Source organism: Triticum dicoccoides, chromosome 3A, assembly GCF_002162155.2.
Source record: "Triticum dicoccoides isolate Atlit2015 ecotype Zavitan chromosome 3A, WEW_v2.0, whole genome shotgun sequence".
NCBI lineage: Eukaryota > Viridiplantae > Streptophyta > Magnoliopsida > Poales > Poaceae > Triticum > Triticum dicoccoides.
The window spans coordinates 287,459,737-287,480,266 of record NC_041384.1 but is presented as its reverse complement, the minus strand read 5'-3'; positions in this window follow the sequence as shown (position 1 = coordinate 287,480,266).

The following is a 20,530-nucleotide window of genomic DNA, read 5'->3' as shown; positions in this document are numbered from 1 at the left end:
TATTAGCAGCTGAGTTGTCAATTCAACCACACCTGGAAACTTAATATATACATCAAGGTATTTAGTAGCAAAGTAATATGATAGTAGTCGTAACGGTAGAAAAAGTAATGTTTTTGGTATTTTGTAGTGATTATAACAATAGCAACGGAAAAGTAAATAAGCGAAGAACAATATATGGAAAGCTCGTAGGCAATGGATCGGTGATAGAGAATTATGCCAGATGTGGTTAATCATGTAACAGTCATAACCTAGGGTGACATAGAACTAACTCCAACTCATCAATGTAATGTAGGCATGTATTCCAAATATAGTCATACGTGCTTATGGAAAAGAACTTGCATGACATCTTTTGTCCTACCCTCCCGTGGCAGCGGGGTCCTAGCGGAAACAAAGGGATATTAAGGTCTCCTTTTAATAGAGTACCGGACCAAAGCATTAACACATAGTGAATACATGAACTCCTCAAACTACGGTCATCACCAGAAGTGGTCCCGATTATTGTCACTTCGGGGTTGCCGGATCATAACACATAGTAGGTGACTATAGACTTGCAAGATAGGATCAAGAACTCAGATATATTCATGAAAACATAATAGGTTCAGATCTAAAATCATGGCACTCGGGCCCTAGTGACAAGCATTAAGCATAGCAAAGGTATAGCAACATCAATCTCAGAACATAGTGGATACTAGGGATCAAACCCTAACAAAACTAACTCGATTACATTATAAATGTCATCCAAACCATCACCGTCCAACAAGCCTACGATGGAATTACTCATGCATAGCGGTGAGCATCGTGAAATTGGTGATGGAGGATGGTTGATGATGATGATGGCGACGGATTCCCCTCTTTGGAGCCCCGAACGGACTCCAAATTAGCCCTCCTGAGAGAGTTTAGGGCTTGCCGGCGGCTCCGTATCGTAAAACGTGATGAATCCTGCTCCCCGATTTTTTTCTCTCCGAACACGAATATATAGAGTTGGAGTTGAGGTCGGAGGAGCTCTAGGGGGCCAACGAGGTAGGGGGCGCGCCCAGGGGGCAGGTGCGCCCCCACCCTCGTGGCTAGGGTGTGGGCCCCCTGGTCTTGATCTTTTTCCAATATTTTTTGTTATTTCCAAAAATAGTCTCCGTGAAGTTTTAGGTCATTCCAAGAACTTTTGTTTCTGCACATAAATAACACCATGGCAATTCTGCTGAAAACAACATCAGTCTGGGTTAGTTCCATTCAAATCATGCAAGTTAGAGTCCAAAACAAGGGCAAAAGTGTTTGGAAAAGTAGATATGACAGAGACGTATCAACCCCCAAAGGAAAGAAGAGAAATAAAACCATTTACATGGGAAAGCTCCCAACCATCAAAAGAAGAACAAGAAATATTTTTGGGTTCTCTTTTTAATTACTACTACAAGCATGGAAAGTAAACTAATTAAAATCTACAACTAATTTTTTGTTTTTCTTAAGGTTTATTAAACACACAAGAAGAAAGCATAAAAAAGGAAAATAGACTAGCATGGATGATACAATGAAAAAGTATGAACACCGACAACTAGCAATGAGTGTGTGAACATGAATGTAATGTCGGTGAGAAATACGTACTCCCCCAAGCTCAGGCTTTTGGCCTAAGTTGGTCTATGGCCACAGATGGCCTGGTGAATATCCAAAGTAATAGTTGGGGTCGTACTGTGAAGAAGCCTTGGATTGCCACTGGTTGGAAATCACCACCGGACCCCACTGATAATCAGACTATCGTGGAGGATCATATTGTGATTCTGGTTTTGGCTCTGTAGCTGATGTAGGGTTCCAGTAGGCGTGAAAGGCCTCCAACGGAACAAGGTACTTGCTTGCAGATAAATCAAACAAGGAAGGAGCGGGCAAGGTAATAGTCTCAGGATGATTTTTACCAAATATTAATTTGTACTTAAGCTCATTTTCCCTATTCTTAACAATAAAATCATGTGCTACCATACTCTTATAATCTAAGTACACAGGAGGTAGCAAATTTTCTTCCTTCTCATAATGCCTAATAGGTATGTTAAAATGTGCAGCGAGGCGCGAGGCGAAGATGCCTCCAAGGATGGGGCCCTTAGTACGGTTAAGATTTGACTGCTTTGCAATAATAGCGCCCATGCTGAATGTATCATCACGAAATAAGGCATGGAACAAAATAACAATATCAGGGGCACTCAGGTTTCCATAGTTTCCGCGTCCAATTAAGCATCTACTAGCAAATATAGCAAAGTAACGTAGAACAGGAAAGTGTATGCTAGTAATTCATGCATCGGAAACCTTCCTCGTTTCCCCTACAGTAATGGTATCAATAAACCCATCCACAGCATCACGATGTGGTTCCTCTATGCTGCCCTCGAAAGCGATCAAACAAACCCGACAAAAATCATAAAGTGACATCTCATGCTCATCATATAAATAAAATTCCACCATAGGTGGTGATCTCCTAGCATGGAAATGAAAGTTTTGCATAAAGATATTGGTGAGTAGGAGATACTGTTCGCGTTGGTCGTGGAGGAAGGCAGTGAGGCCTGCATTCTCAGCCAATTCATAGAAATCATCATAAATCTCGGCTGCTCACAAGAAATTATCACAAGGCCATTCACACGGCCGAACTTCCACAGTGCAAGGGAGATTATACTTGGGCCTCTTATCCTCCTCACCTTGCTTATCCTTCGAGCTTCGGCTCGATGAGCCCCTCAAGAATCTCTTCATCTTTTTCTGAAAATTTCTGAAATTTTAGTAACTTCAAAATAAAAGTGAACCAAACTCAACAATATTTATAGCAACTACTCCTACAAGTACCTAGAGGCAATATCATGCATCAAAACTACTTTTGACCATATAAATTTGACATGCAAGCTCAAGAACAGGGTCACCTAAGCAACAAAAATATGCAATGAATAAAGCACTAGAACAAAAACTAATTGGACCTTTGGAGGAGTCACATACCAAGGAACAATCCCCCAAAGTAGTTTTGTGAGAGGTTCTTCGAGCAAGCAGATCGAAAATGGCAGAAAAATGAGCTTGGACTTGGGTTTGAGCTGGTTAGTGGTGTTTGTGGGAGGAAGAAGGAGTGTGTGGTAGCTGGAATAAGTGGAGGGGAGCCACCATGGGCCCACGAGGCATGGTGCGCGCCCAGGGGGGTAGGGCGTGCCCTCCACCCTCGTGGCCAGGTGCTTGCTCCCCTTGCTGTGTTCTCAGTGCCAGATATTCTCAAATATTCTAGAAAAAATCATATTTAAATTTCAGGGCATTTGGGGAACTTTTATTTTTGGGGTATTTTTTATTGCATAGATAATTCAGAAAATAGACAGAAAAATACTATTTTTTCTTTATTTTAATATATAAATAACAGAAAGTAAAAAGAGGGTACAAAGAGTTGTGTTTTCTAAATTCATCCATCTCATTCTCATCAAAAGGAATCCACTAACAAGGTTGATCAAGTCTTGTTAACAAACTCATTCCAAATAACATGGAACCGGAGAATTTTCGAATAACACTAGGGTACCTCAACGGGGATATGCACATCCCCAACAATAATAATATCATATTTCTTCTTGACAGTAGGAAGAGGAAACTCAAAACCTCCAAAAATAATCGATAGAATTTTCACAATAGAGTTTATACTATGAACTTGAGGTTGTTTCTTCGGAAATGTACCGTATGCTTATTGCCATTAACATGAAAAGTGGCATTGCCTTTGGTGCAATCAATAACAGCCCCTGTAGTATTCAAAAAGGGTCTTCCAAGAATAATAGACATACTATCGTCCTTGGGAATATCAAGGATAACAAAGTCTGTTAAAATAGTAACGTTTGCAACCACAACAGGCACATCCTCACAAATACCGACAGGTATAGCAGTTCATTTATTAGCCATTTGCAAAGATATTTCAGTAGGTGTCAACTTATTCAAATCAAGTCTATGATATAAAGAGAGTGGCATAACACTAACACCGGCTCCAAGTCACATAAAGCAGTTTTAACATAATTTCTTTTAATGGAGCATGGTATAGTTGGTACTCCGGGATCTCCTAGTTTCTTAGGTATTCCACCTTTAAAAGTATAATTAGCAAGCATAGTGGAAATTTCAGCTTCTGGTATCTTTCTTTTATTTGTAACAATTTCTTTCATATACTTGGCATAAGGATTCATTTTGAGCAAATCAATCAAACGCATACGCAAGAAGATAGGTCTAATCATTTCAGCAAAGCGCTCAAAATCCTCATCATCCTTTTTCTTCGATGGTTTAGGAGGAAAAGGCATGGGTTTCTGAACCCATGGTTCTCTTTCCTTACCATGCTTCCTAGCAACAAGGTCTCTCTTATCATAACATTGATTCTTTGATTGTGGGTTATCAAGATCAACAATAGGTTCAATCTCTACATCATTATAATTACTAGGTTGAGCATCAACATGAACATCATCATTAACATTATTACTAGGTTCATGCGCATTACCAGATTGTTTTTCAGCATCAGAAATAGAAATAGCATTAGGATTCTCAGGTGTGTCTACAACAGGTTCGCTAGAAGCATGCAAAGTCATATCATTTTTCTTTTTCTTCCTCTTAGAAGGACTAGGTGCATCAATAGTATTTCTCTGAGAATCTTGCTCAATTCTCTTAGGATGGCCCTCAGGATACAAAGGTTCCTGAGTCATTTTACCACCTCTAGTCATAACGCTAACAGCATTATAATTTTTCTTACTATTCAATTCATTGAGCAAATCATTCTGAGCTTTAAGTACTTGTTCTACTTGAGTGGTACCATAGAAGCATGTTTACTAATAAGTTTAAATTCACCTTTAACATTAGCCATATAATCACCCAAGTGTTCAAGCATATCAGCATTGCGTTTTAATTCTCTACCAAAATAAGCATTGAAGTTTTCCTGTTTAACCATGAAGTCATCAAACTCGTCCAAGCATGGGCTAGCAAACTTAGTAACTGGGATTTCAGCTTTATCATATCTATAGAGAGAATTTACCTTTACTACCTGTGCCGGGTTATCAAGACCATGAATTTCTTCAACAAGCGGTAAATTAAGACCATGTATTTCTTAAATAGGAGGTAAATTCTTAACATCTTCACCTTTAATACCCTTTTCCTTCATAGATTTCTTTGCCTCTTGCATATCTTCAGGACTGAGAAATAGAATACCCCTCTTCTTCGGAGTTGGCTTAGGAGTTGGTTCAGGAATTGGATCAGGAATTGGATCAGGAAGTGTCCAATTATTTTCATTAGTCAACATATTATTCAATAGAATTTCAGCTTCATCTGGTGTTCTTTCCCTGAAAACACAACCAGCACAACTGCCCAGGTGGTCTCTGGAAGCATCGGTTAGTCCATTATAAAAGATATCAAGTATTTCATTTTTCTTAAGAGGATGATCAGGCAAAGCATTATGTAATTGGAGAAGCCTCCCCCAATCTTGTGGGAGACTCTCTTCTTCAATTTGCACAAAATTATATATTTCCCTTAAAGCAGCTTGTTTCTTATGAGCGGGGAACTATTTAGCAAAGAAGTAATAAATCATATCCTGGGGACTACGCACACAACCAGGATCAAGAGAATTAAACCATATCTTAGCATCACCCTTTAATGAGAACTGAAATAATTTAAGGATATAATAATAGCGAGTTTTCTAATCATTAGTGAATAGGGTGGCTATATAATTTAATTTAGTAAGATGTGCCACAACGGTTTCAGATTCATAACCATAGAAAGGATCATATTCAACTAAAGTAATTATCTCAGGATCAACAGAGAAATCATAATCCTTATCAATAACAAAGATAGGTGAAGTAGCATAAGCAGGATCTTATTTCATTCTAGCATTCAAAGTTTTTTTGTTTCAGCTTAGCTAATAATTTCTTAAGACCACTCCTATCATTGCAAGCAAGAAAATCTCTAGCAGTTTCTTCATCCATAACATAGCCCTCAGGCACAACAGGTAATTCATATCTAGGGGAGAGTCTTCATCATCACTTTCATCACTATTATCGGTTTCAATAATTTCATTCTCTCTAGCCCTAGAAAGTTGTTCATCAAGAAATTCACCAAGTGGCACAGTAGTATCAAGCATAGAAGTAGTTTCATCATAAGTATCATGCATAGCAGAAGTGGCATCATCAATAGCATGCGACATATCAGAATTAATAGCAGAAGCAGGTATATGTGTCGCAAGCTTACTCAAAACAGAAGGTGAATCAAGAGCAGAGCTTGATGGCTGTTCCTTACCTCCCCTCGTAGTTGTAGGATAAATTTTTGTTTTAGCGTGTTTCAAGTTCTTCATAATGATAAGCAGATATAAATCCCAAGTGACTCAAAGAATAGAGTTGTGCTCAATGGCAACGGTGCCAGAAAATAGTCTTGATAACCCACAAGTATAGGGGATCGCAACCGTTTTCGAGGGTAGAGTATTCAACCCAAATTTATTGATTCGACACAAGGGGAGCCAAAGAATATTCTCAAGTATTAGTAGCTGAGTTGTCAATTCAACCACACCTGGAAACTTAATATCTGCAGCAGGGTATTTAGTAGCAAAGTAATATGATAGTAGTGGTAAAGATAGCAAAAGTAACGGTAGCAAAGGTAATGTTTTTGGTATTTTATAGTGATGATAACAATACCAATGGAAAAGTAAATAAGCGAAGAACAATATATGGAAAGCTTGTAGGCAATGGATCGATGATGGAGAATTATGCCGGATGCGGTTCATCATGCAACAGTAATAACCTAGGGTGACACAGAACTAGCTCAAGTTCATCAATGTCATGTAGGCATGTATTCCTAATATAGTCATATGTGCTTATGGAAAAGAACTTGCATGATATCTTTTGTCCTACCCTCCCGTGGCAGCGCGGTCCTATTGGAAACTAAGGGATATTAAGGCCTCCATTTAATAGAGTACCGGAACAAAGCATTAACACATAGTGAATACATGAACTCCTCAAACTACGGTCATCACGGTAAGTATCCCGATTATTGTCACTTCAGGGTTAACGGATCATAACACATAATAGGTGACTATAGACTTGCAAGATAGGATCTAGAACTCTCATATATTGGTGAAAACATAATAGGTTCAGATCTGAAATCATGGCACTCGGGCCCTAGTGACAAGCATTAAGCATAGCAAAGTCATAGCAACATCAATCTCAAAACATAGTGGATACTAGGGACAGACCCTAACAAAACTAACACGATTACATGATAAATATCATCCAACCCATCACCGTCCAGCAAGCCTATGATGGAATTACTCATGCACGGCGGTGAGCATCATGAAATTGGTGATGGAGGATGGTTGATGATGAAGATGGCGACGGATTCCCCTCTCCGTAGCCCCAAACGGACTCCAGATCAGCCCTCCCGAGAGAGTTTAGGGCTTGGCGGCGGCTCCATATCGTAAAACACGATCAATCCTTTAGCTCTGGTTCTTTCTCCTCGAAAGTGAATATATGGAGTCCAGGTTGAGGTCGGTGGAGCGTCAGGGGGCCCACGAGGCAGGAGAGCGCGCCCCCACCCTCGTGGACAGGTGGGACACCCCCTGACATGGATCTTCCTTCCAATCAAATTATATGTTCCAGAATAATGCTCCGTTGATTTTTCAGGTCATTCCGAGAACTTCTATTTCTGCACAAAAATAACACCATAGCAATTCTGCTGAAAACAGCGTCAGACTGGGTTAGTTCCATTCAAATCATGCAAGTTAGAGTCCAAAACAAAGGAAAAAGTGTTTGGAAAAGTAGATACGACGGAGACGTATCACTTTCCCCCTACATCTACTAGCCTACCACTAAAAGAGGTCACACAATATACTCAACTATGCCAGAGCCCATAATGGCTTGTGGCTGCAGATGGAAGTTTCTAGCATGAATAATCTTATGATCCCTTTGAGCCTGGGTGGCATTCCATAGGGTGATCACACGGGTACTCCAGGATCCCCTTGGGCAAGCACTGGGTTCTCCAAGTGCCCGGGCAAACCAGTGGGTGCTCCAGGGTGCCCCAACCAATCCACCCATATGTGTATTAAAGTAGCAACCTTAAGTTAAACCTTAGTTAACAATAACTCTCACATATTTCATGAATCTCACATACCAATCCACGTCTACGAGCATAGCAAAGCAGTATAAGCATAACGTAGTAACACCCAGTTGTTTGAATATGAAAGGCAATAGGTTCCTACCTCTTCAACTACTTCCCAAATACCCACATGTTATCACATCCTACTCATGCAATGTTTGAGGGTGAAACTCAATGCATAAAACTGGGTATGAAAAAAATAGGATCAACGTGTGAACTTGCCTTGTACTGTTGATGAAGATGATTCGCACTCATAACTCCTAATAGTTCTACTCGTCACACTTCGGTCAATCTATCGTAAGCAAGCAATAGTAACCACACATAAGCAATCATGCAAAAGAATCGAAGAAAAGATCTTGGAAAACTTCAAAAACAAGAAATTAACTCTTGCAACAGAAAACAATTTCCAACAGTACCAAAATTGAGTGAATTTGGCCTTATCAGAAAGTTTAGGTCAAGAGCTTTGTTTTGCAAAAAGAATCAATTAAATCGGAGTTATAAAACTCAAGTTATGAACAAAAGAAGTTCAAATTCAAATCTGTTTGAAAACAAATTTTAAACTTTCAAAAATATGTTTAAGTTGTTTTACTGGATAAAGGAGGTCATAACGAAGAAGTGGGCGTTGGTTTCATTGGATTCGGATAAGCGGGTAGAATGTTGTGACCGTTTGAAAACCAGGGGCTAATCTATAAATACAAAACTACGGATAGGTTCCTAGTAGAAAACTAAAATAAAAAGATAAAAACCTATTGAACGAACGTTCGCTACAGAACCCTATAGAACGAAAAGGTTCGCTGCCAGAAGCTAACGAGTGAACGCTCGCTAAAAAAAGAAAACATTTAAAAAACGGTCTGGCCTGTCAAATCCAGATCGTACGGCCTGGGGAGGCGGCGGTTACCACGGTGGTGGGTCGTCGGCGGCGAGGAAGACGGCGGAAGCGTCGGCTCAGCTCCGGTCGGGGTGGCGACTTCGGTGGTCGAGGAGGGCAGCAGAGTAGTCGGGGAGGGGCGGCGCGGTGTGGCGGAGTCGATGGTGGCGACAGCGGAGGTCGACCGTGGCGGTGGAGTGCGGGGCAGGGCGGTGGAGCTACGGCGGCGGTGACAAGATCCGGCCAGTGCGGCACGGATGTGGAGGAGGAAGAGACGGGGCAGGGGCCTCAGGTTTTATAGGAGGGAGGGGTGGCGAACCTCGTGATGCAAGGAGGAGGGGCAAGGCAAGGCGGAGCGGTGACTGGGTCGGGCACGGAGGCGCGGCGGCGGCGGTCTCTTGAGCGAAGTCCTACTCAAGGACGGAGGCGTTTGGCGAGCTGGGCTGGCGGCGGCCTAGCTCGAGCTGGGCCGGCCCAGTCGGCGGGAAAAGGTTTTTTTAACAAATTTTTTTCGGACAACTAAATAAGAAAAACAACAAATAATAAAAATTATATATAGGCATATAATATATCAAAAATTTCAGAAAAAGATTCTCTATCACATAAACATTTTCCCAGTGTCAAATAAATTCCTCAAAAATTTAGATAAAGCAAACAGTGCTACAGCTCTAATAAAACCCAATAAATATCATTTTGAAAATACCAAAATGATTTCAAATTTATTTCTGTCCAATTTTCTACTATAGGGAATCATTTTACCCTATTTTCCATATCTTTTATTTTTGGAGAAAAATAATTCGAATAAAACCCAAATAACTCCAAATTGAAAGTGTGTTTCAAAAATATTTCAGAGGGACTTTCTATTTGTTTCTTTTAAACTTCCAACTCATATTCATATGTTTTGAAGAAGCCATTTTATCTTCTCTCATGAAAATCATCGAGTTTCATAAAGTTTCCGAATTTGAAATATTTCCAAATGAAATTCAAATATTTTTAGAACCCTTTTAATTATAAATGGAAGAAGGCATGTCATCTTCTCTCTAGGGTTTTGTATCTCAAAAGAATTTGAATTCATGGAGATCAGAAAGCAAAGGTGAAAGTTTGGGAAAGTCATTTCATTCCCTCTCACTTAACTTTCAAAAAGTTTCAAATTTCACTCAATTTCACACATCAGAATTAAATAAACAATCAAAACTATCTATTTATTATAACATTCCAAAATTTAGAATTTTGGGATGTTACAGGCAAGGTTAAGGTAACATGTATTGTTCGTGTGCATTTTAGTATCTCTACATATTCTGATTATGTTGATTGTGATGTGGTACCCATGCAAGCATGTTCCTTATTACTTGGTAGACCATGGCAATTTGATAAAAATTCTATACACCATGGTAGTAATAATCAGTATGCTCTTGTTCATAGGGATAACCATATTACTTTGCTTCCTATGACTCCTGATTCCATTTTGAAAGATGATATTAATAGAGCTAATAAAGCAAAACAGGAGAAAAATAAGAGTGAAAACCAGATTGTGGCAAAAGAATTTGAGCAACAAATGAAACCTAATAATAAACCATCTAGTGTTGCTTCTGAAATTACATTTAAAAGTGCATGTTTACTTGCCACAAAATCTGATATCAATGAGCTAGATTTTAGCAAATCTGTTTGCTATGCTTTTGTGTGCAAAGAGGCATTATTTTCATTAGAGGTCGTGCCTTCCTCTTTGCCCCCTGCTGTCACTAACATTTTGCAGGAGTTCACTGACATCTTCCCACAAGACGTGCCACTGGGATTGCCACCTATTCGAGGGATTGAGCATCAAACTGACTTAATTCCCGGTGCATCGCTACCCAACCGTGCACCATACCGTACCAATCCAGAGGAGACGAAGGAGATTATGCGTCAAGTATAGGAGCTGCTCGACAAATGTCATATACGCGAATCTCTTAGCCCTTGTGTTGTTCCAATTATACTAGTGCCTAAAAAGGATGGTACGTCGCATATGTGTGTTGATTGTAGAGGCATTAATAATATTACTATTCGTTGTCGTCATCCTATTCCTAGGCTAGATGACATGCTTGATGAATTGAGTGGCTCTACAATATTCTCCAAAGTTGATTTGCATAGTGGATACCATCAAATTCGTATGAAATTGGGAGATGAATGGAAAAAACAACTTTTAAAACTAAGTTTGGTTTATATGCGTGGTTAGTCATGCCTTTTGGGTTAACTAATGCACCTGGTACTTTCATGAGACTAATGAACAAAGTTTTACGTGATTTCATTGGACGATTTGTGGTAGTCTATTTTGATGATACACTGATTTATAGCAAATCTTTGAAGAACATTTGGAACATTTACGTGTTGTTTTTGTTGCTCTACATGATGCACGTTTGTTTGGTAACCTTGGGAAGTGCACATTTTGCACCGACCGAGTATCTTCTCTTGTCTACGTTGTTACTCCACAGGGAATTGAACTTGATAAAGCCAAGATTGAAGCTATTGAGAGTTGGTCGCAGCCCAAAATGGTCACACAAGTGAGGAGTTTTCTTGGACTCGCTGGTTTCTATAGGCGTTTTGTGAGAGATTTTAGCACCATTGTTGCACCTCTCAGTGAGCTTACAAAGAAGGATGTGCCTTTTGTTTGGGGTACCGCACAGGAAGAAGCCTTCACGGTATTGAAAGATAAGTTGACACATGCTCCTTTACTCCAACTTCCTGATTTTAATAAGACTTTTGAGCTTGAATGTGATGCTAGTGGAATTGGATTAGGAGGTGTGTTATTACAAGATGGCAAACCTGTTGCATACTTTTCTGAAAAATTGAGTGGTCCTAGTCTGAACTATTCTACTTATGATAAATAATTATATGCTCTTGTTCGAACCTTAGAAACATGGCAACATTATTTATGGCCCAAAGAATTTGTTCTACATTCTGATCATGAATCTTTGAAACACATCAAAAGTCAAGCAAACTGAACCGTAGACATGCTAAATGGGTTGAATTCATTGATACTTTCCCTTATGTCATTAAACACAAGAAGGGTAAAGAAAATGTTATAGCTAATGTATTGTCTCGTTGTTATACTATGCTTTCACAACTTGACTTTAAAATCTTTTGTTTGCAGACCATCAAAGATCAATATGTGCATGATGCCAAATTTATAGATATATTGCAGAATTGTAAAGAAGGTAGAACATGGAACAAGTTCGTCGTTAGCGATGGATTTGTGTTTCGTGCTAACAAGCTATGCATTCCAGCTAGCTCTGTTCGTCTTTTGTTGTTATAGGAGGCGCATGGAGGAGGACTAATGGGACACTTCGGCGTGAAGAAGACGGAGGATGTACTTGCTACACATTTCTTTTGGCCAAAGCTGAGACGGGATGTTCAGCATTTTGTTGCTCGCTGCACTACATGTCAAAAAGCTAAGTCACGACTCAATCCTCATGGTTTATATATGCCTTTGCATGTACCTAGTGTTCCTTGGGAGGATATATCTATGGACTTTGTTTTAGGTTTACCTCAAACAAAGAAGGGGAGGGATAGCATATTTGTTGTCGTGGATAGGTTCTCGAAATGGCACACTTTATACCATGTCATAAAAGCGATGATGTTGTTAATGTTGCTGATTTGGTCTTTCGTGATATTATTCGCTTGCATGGTGTGCCAAATACTATTGTTTCAGATCGTGATAATAAATTTCCGAGACACTATTGGAGATGTTTATGGGCTATGTTGGGGACTAAACTGCTTTTTAGTACTACTTGTCACCCCCAAACTGATGGACAAATTGAAGTAGTAAATAGAACATTGTCTACTATGCTTAGAGTTGTTTTGAAGAATAATAAATAAATATGGGAAGAATGCTTGCCTCATATTGAATTTTCTTATAATTGTTCACTGCATTCTACTACTTAGATGTGCCCTTTTGAAATTGTGTATGGTTTCCTACCTCGTGCACCTATTGATTTGTTGCCTCTTCCGTCTTCGGAGAAGGTTAATTTTGATGCTGAACAATGTGCTGAATTGATTTTAAAAATGCATGAGTTAACTAAGGACAACATTGAGCGTATGAATGCTAAATATAAACTTGGTGGATTTTGATGAGGATATCAATACCATTGTTACACCCACAGCCCCTGCTGCTATACATTCTGGACCAACTACTGGAGCTCACGCACGCCAATTAAATTATCAGGTACTTTCGTTTCTTGGTAATGATTCTAATATTCATGAGAATATGATGCTGCCTAAATTGGATACATTTGTCTTACTTACAAATGAAGGGCCTAGCTTGGACAAGAGGGATGAACATTGGAGCAAGATTAAGCATGGAGATGATGGCATGCGCAAGGGGAACTGATAACCCACAAGTATAGGGGATCGCAATAGTTTTCGATAAGTAAGAATGTCGAACCCAATGAGGAGCTAAAGGCAGAACAAATACTCCCTCAAGTTCTATCAACCACCGATACAACTCTACACACGCTTGACATTTGCTTTACCTAGAACAAGTATGAAACTAGAAGTACTTTGTAGGTGTTTTTGGATAGGTTTGCAAGATAATAAAGATTATGTAAATAAAAAGTAGGGGCTGTTTAGATAAAGACACAACTAAGTTAGGTTTAGTAGAGAGCTTTTTGTTACGAGAAAGTTATTTGTCCTTAGGCAATCGATAACTAGACTGGTAATCATTATTGTAATTTTATATGAGGGAGAGGCATAAGCTAACATACTTTCTCTACTTGGATCATATGCACTTATGATTGGAACTCTAGCAAGCATCCACAACTACTAAAGATCATTAAGGTAAAACCCAACCATAGCATTAAAGCATCAAGTCCTCTTTATCCCATACGCAACAACCCCCTTACTCGGGCTTGTGTTTCGGTCACTCACGCAACCCACTATAAGCGAATCATAAACGTATTGCAACACCCTACAGCGGGGATCCCTCACGCTTGCGCGACATGGAGAGCACCATAGGACAGCACCAATAATAAAACATGCAACTCAAACCAATCTTGATCATCAAATAGCCCATAGGACAAAGCGGATCTACTCAAACATCATAGGATAGCCATACATCATTGGGAAATAATATATAGCGTTGAGTACCATGTTTAAGTAGAGATTACAGCGGGTAAGAGAGAGGTTACACCGCTGCATAGAGGGGGGAATAGTTGGTGGTGATGGTGGTGAAGTTGTTGGTGAAGATTGCGGTGATGATGATGGCCCCCGGTGGCACTCTGGTGCCACTAGAAGCGAGGGGGAGAGAGCAATAATGATTACCAATCATATTTTGTATAGAAAGAAAGCACAAAAAGAATCAGAACCATTTGACGTTCCAGCTAAAATTGTAAAATCACGCACAGTTTTTGTCCTGCACCGCACAAACCAACAAGCATCGTAAACATCCTAAAGGCAAACCTTGGCATATTATTTTTATAATAAAATGGAATTATACAAGGGGATAATTATTTTTGTTGAAAAGTTTCTGTAATCAAGATTCACAAAGTTTCCATGAGCATGAACAAAGTTCAAGGAGCTCTCCCACTTCAACAATGCTTGTCTTTCTCACTTTCACTTTCCTTTTTGAAAAAGTTTTGGGTTCCCCTCTTTATTTTTGTTATTTTTAAACTATATGAAAGCACTCAACAGAAATAAATGACTCTCTAAAACTTCCGGGTTGTCTCCCTGGCAGCACTTTCTTTAAAGCCATTAAGCTAGGCAAATAGTGCTCAAGTAATGAATCCACCCGGGTCCCAAGGTATATCAAAGCCAATTTTAAATAACAATGGTTTGTAATTTAGTAGTGAGCACAAAGTAACATAAATCATGCAACAACGAAGTCTAACTCTCTTCCTATGCATCAGCATGTCATAAAAGAACAATTCATGCACACAAAGTAAAGGCCAATGCATAGTATAAACAGTTTCTTGCAATTTTATCATGTGGGAAACATAGAGAGGTGGAGATATAGTTCCTCTCTCATAATAATTTCAAGTAGGAGCAGCAAGCACATGCATATTATACTCATCAAAATCATATTGTGTAGTAGTAAAAGGCAACCCATCAATATAATCCTTAATAAGTGCAAGCTTCTCTGATATAGTGTAGTCGGGAGAATTCAAAAAGATAATAGGACTATCATGCGTGGGTGCAATAGCAACAATTTCATGTTTAACATAAGGAACTATAGCAAGTTCATCTCCATAAGCGTAATTCATATTGGCATCTTGGCCACAAGCATAGCAAGCATCATCAAAAAGGGATATTTCAAAAGAATCAACGGGATCATAGCAATTATCATAGTATTCATCCTTCGGTAAGCATGAAGGGGAATTAAATAATGTATGAGTTGAAGAGTTACTCTCATTAGAAGGTGGGCACGGGTGATCAATCCGCTCTTCCTCCTTTTGTTCTTCGCTCTCCTCCTCATCTTTTTCATCCAATGAGCTCACAGTTTTATCAATTTCTTCTTCCATAGACTCCTGCAAAATATTAGTCTCTTCTTGGACAGCGGAGTAGTCCTCAATATATGGTTCAACATAGGCATTAGAAGAATAATTATCATAGCAATATTTAAGTATGTCAAAATTTTCAGATTTGTAAAGTGTAGCATCATACATTTCAATCAAATAAGAAATTTCATAAGCACCCTTAAAAGCAACAAATTCTTCAATTTGTTGAACATCATAGTAACTATAAACACCCTTAGCATACGAAGATACGATTCCATTATCACTAAACTCACATTGATAGGGAATGTGTTTCTTAGGGTTTTCAGAACAACAAGTAATATCATATATTTCGCATAAATTCCAAGCATAGCATTGCAAACGATGAATTTGACCCAGTAAATTTTTCCCTTTTTCAGATATTCGGTGTCGCACATAACAAGCATTCTCATCTAAAGATTTGACCTCAACTAAGCTAGTTGGGGTTTCAGCACGAGCACATAGGGATTGAAGATGATCCAAGTAATAAGCTTCAGCAGTGTGATAGATTTTGAGTGGTTCTTCAACCATTGGTTTAGTAGGTACAACTAATTTTTTTGGTATTTTGTGTTTCCTACCCATAACTAAAGTAAAGAACAACTAAGAACAGCAAATAAAAATTACTTAGTGATAAAGCAAACAAGCACACATGAGAATATTCACCCCACGCTATTGCTCCCCGGCAACGGTGCCAGAAAAAGGTCTTGATAACCCACAAGTATAGGGATCACAACAGTTTTCGATAAGTAAGAGTGTCAAACTCAACGAGGAGCTAAAGGCAGAACAAATATTCCCTCAAGTTCTATCGCCCACCGATACAACTCTACGCACACTTGACGTTTGCTTTACCTAGAACAAGTATGAAACTAGAAGTACTTTGTAGGTGTTTTTGGATAGGTTTACAAGATAATAAAGATTACATAAATAAAAAGTACGGCCTGTTTAGATAAAGACACAACTAAATTAGGTTTAGTAGAGAGAGTTTTGTTACGAGAAAGTTATTTGTTCCTAGGCAATCGATAACTAGACCGGTAATCATTATTGCAATTTTATATGAGGGAGAGGCATAAGCTAACATACTTTCTCTACTTGGATCATATGCACTTATGATTGGAACTCTAGCAAGCATCCACAACCACTAAAGATCATTAAGGTAAAACCCAACCATAGCATTAAAGAATCAATTCCTCTTTATCCCATACGCAACAACCCCCTTACTCGGGTTTGTGTTTCGGTCACTCACGCAACCACTATAAGCGAATCATAAACGTATTGCAACACCCTACAGCGGGGATCCCTCACGCTTGCGCGACATGGAGAAGACCATAGGACAGCACCAATAATAAAACATGCAACTCAAACCAATCTTGATCATCAAATAGCCCATAGGACAAAGCGGATCTACTCAAACATCATAGGATAACCATACATCATTGGGAAATAATATATAGTGTTGAATACCATGTTTAAGTAGAGATTACAGCGGGTAAGAAAGAGGTTACATGTAACGCCCTCGATGCGGCTATATCTCCCACGTGTCGAAGCACGACTTAGAGGCATAACCGCATTGAAAGCAATGTCGCAAGTGAGGTAATCTTCACACAACCCATGTAATACATAAGGGGAAGAGATACATAGTTGGCTTACAATCGCCACTTCACATAATACATGAATAAAGCATTACATCATCCAAATACAATAAGGGTCCAACTACGAAACCAAAATAAAAGAAGAACCCCAAATGCGACACGGTCCCCGATCGACCCCAACTGGGCTCCACTACAACTAGAATGAAACAACACAAAGGACAAGATCTTCATCGAGCTCCTCCTTGAGCTTGGTTGCGTCATCTGCACGAACTCATCGGCACCTGCAAGCTGGTTTTGGAAGTATCTGTGAGCCACAGGGACTCAGCAATCTCGCACCCTCGCGATCAAGACTATTTAAGCTTATGGGTAAGGTAAAGGTATGAGGTGGAGCTGCAGCAAGCGACTAGCATATATGGTGGCTAACATACGCAAATGAGAGCGAGAAGAGAAGGCAAAGCACGGTCGATAAAAGTATGATCAAGAAGTGATCCTAGAACAACCTACGTCAAGCATAACTCCAACACCGTGTTCACTTCCCGAACTCCGCCGGAAAGATACCATCACGGTTACACACGCGGTTGATGTATTTTAATTAAGGTCAACTTCAGGTTTTCTACAACCGGACACTAACAAATTCCCATCTGCCCATAACCGCGGGCACGGCTTTCGAAAGTTCAAATCCCTGCAGGGGTGTCCCAACTTAGCCCATCACAAGCTCTCATGGTCAACAAAGGAATAGACCTCCTCTCGAGACATTCCGATCAGACTCGGTATCCCGGTTGTACAAGACATCCTCGACAATGGTAAAACAAGTCCAGCAAGACCACCCGCTGTGCCGACAAATCCCGATAGGAGATGCACATATCTCGTTCTCAGGGCACACCAGATAAACTAAGCGTACAGGAGCCGACGTAACCCAAGTTGCCAAGGGATGGCCCTGCACGGTGCTCTGGGTTGGACCAACACTCAAAGGAGCACTGGCCCAGGGGTTTAATAAAGATGACCCTTGAGCCGGCCGACTCAAGGGAAAGAAAAGGCTATGTGGCAAATGGTAAAACCAATGTTGGGCCTTGCTGGAGGAGTTTTATTCAAGGCGAACTGTCAAGGGGTTCCCATTATAGCCCAACCGCGTAAGGAACGCAAAATCCAGGAACATAACACCGATATGACAGAAACTAGGGCGGCAAGAGTGGAACAAAACACCAGGCATAAGGCCGAGCCTTCCACCCTTTACCAACTATATAGATGCATTAATTAAATAAGATATATTGTGATATCCCAACAAGTAAACATGTTCCAACAAAGAACAACATCTCCATGTACCAACAAGGAACAAACTTCAATCTTCACCTGCAACTAACAACGATATAAGAGGGGCTGAGCAAAGCGGTAACATAGCCAATCAACGGTTTGCTAGGACGAGGTGGTTAGAGGCTTGGCTTAACAATATGGGAGGCATGATAAGCAAGTGGTAGGTATCGCAGCATAGGCATAGCAAAAGAGCGAGCAACTAGCAAAGCAAAGATAGTTGTGATTTCGAGGGTATGATCATCTTGCCTGAAATACCGCAAGGAAGAAGAACGAGTCCATGAGGAAGACAAACAGACGTAGATGAACGGATCCTCACAACACGACGTTACCGAAATCAACCCGAAGAAGCAACACCGGAAAGAAGCAAACAATCATAGTAAACAATCACCACATAACTATGGCATGATGCACAATCAAGTATGATGCATGTCCGGTTTAATGAAGCATGGCATGGCAAAGTGCACAAACAATCCTACAAATTAAGTGGAGCTCAATATGCAACTCCGTTGCATATTGACAAAACACCACATTCAAGTTATTTAGTTCTCTCTCGTTTAGGTACTCAACAATATTAAATGTTGGTTAACATGGCAAGAGGTGAAACATAACAAGACTAAACCACCTAAACAATTTTAAATGGGGCCGGATATAATAAACAACAAACCTGGTAAATCCCCATATGCATTTATCAACTTGGTACAACAACAATTTTAAACATTTAAATGTTATTATCATGATGCGCATGACATGAGCAAGTTTTATGCAATATTTATGAAAATGTTGGCACGAAAAGATATGAGGCATTTGTCATCATGGCGGAAACGAAAGGGGTGCCACGACAATGAATCCGGAAGTGATGCGACGGCAATATATCGGTTCCGGTAGCTCATAGAGATATCGGTGCAAAAGGAAGTGGCGGGAGCGAGCAAAAGAAGGTGGGGCGCTCCTGGATACTGGGTGTCCCATGTGTCGGCGGCATGGCAACCGAGGGTCATGCACGTAACAAACGGGCACGCTGCAAACACGGGGTTCATCTCGTATCACAAAACATGCATTTGGTCCATGGACGGTCGTGTCGAGGTTATACCTTACAAGGGAGCATTCTCAGAGCGGTTCGAGTTCGTAGAGGAAGTAGTCATTCACGGCCGTCGTGGTACACGTTCAGGAAGCGGTAGAGGTACGAGTCTTCGACAACGGTCGTCGTACATGTTCTGAGGTCGTCGGTAGAGGTTCTCGCAATTCCGGCGATGCTAATGGAAGTAGATGTTCATGGCGACGGCGGTAGAAGTAGTCGTCCTATCGTTCATCGGCGATCATCGGGATGGTAGTGGTACAAGGTCGTCGTGGGAAGTAGTCGTACTCACGAACTTGTTGGATCCACGGCGACGGTAGTGGAACTTCACGAATCCGTGGTCTCCGGGTGTAATGGTACTTGAAGAAACCCGAAACATCCTTGATCATCCAAAATTGCACAAATGGGATGTACATCCACGGAGTCTTCCGACTTGGGCTCCGGGTACAGGATTTGACGAGCTTGAGGAGACGATGGAGAAAGAAAACAGCGGAGCATCAATAGACACGAAGGCCACGGACATGACTTGGGGCTCCCCGAACCCATGGAAACGGCCGACAGTAGGAGACTGCTAGTGGAGGCAGGGCCACGCCGAGGTCGAAGGTGGCCGGGCAAGCTCGACGGAGGTCATCCGCTGCCGTACGAAGCAGGAGCAGCAAGGCACAGCAGCGCACTCGAAGCTGCAGTCCAGCATGATGGCATCCATAGCTGGTGGCCATGCAGGTCGCGCGAGGCAAGGCGGGCGAGCAAAAGAGCGGAGAAGTGCCATGACTGAGGGAGTAGAAGGAAAGGATTGGGTGCTGGGGGGAGTAGCAAGACGCGCCATGGTGGTGGCTGCGAGCTCCTGCGCAGGGGGAAGGAGAGGGCAGCCTGGTGGTGGTGCTGGAGGAACATGGCGCTGGCTTCGGGGAGCTCCCTCGGGCATGGCTGGAGGACGGAGATACCAAAGACGCGTCCAGGGAGGCGGGTGCTGCACGGAGGCTCGACGAGGGCCGGATCGATGCTCGGGGACGGGCGCGTCCATGGGCGGCGTCCTGCTGGTGGTCGGTGGCGCGGCGCCATGGCCGAGGCCGAGGTCAGGGTCGGGGGAATC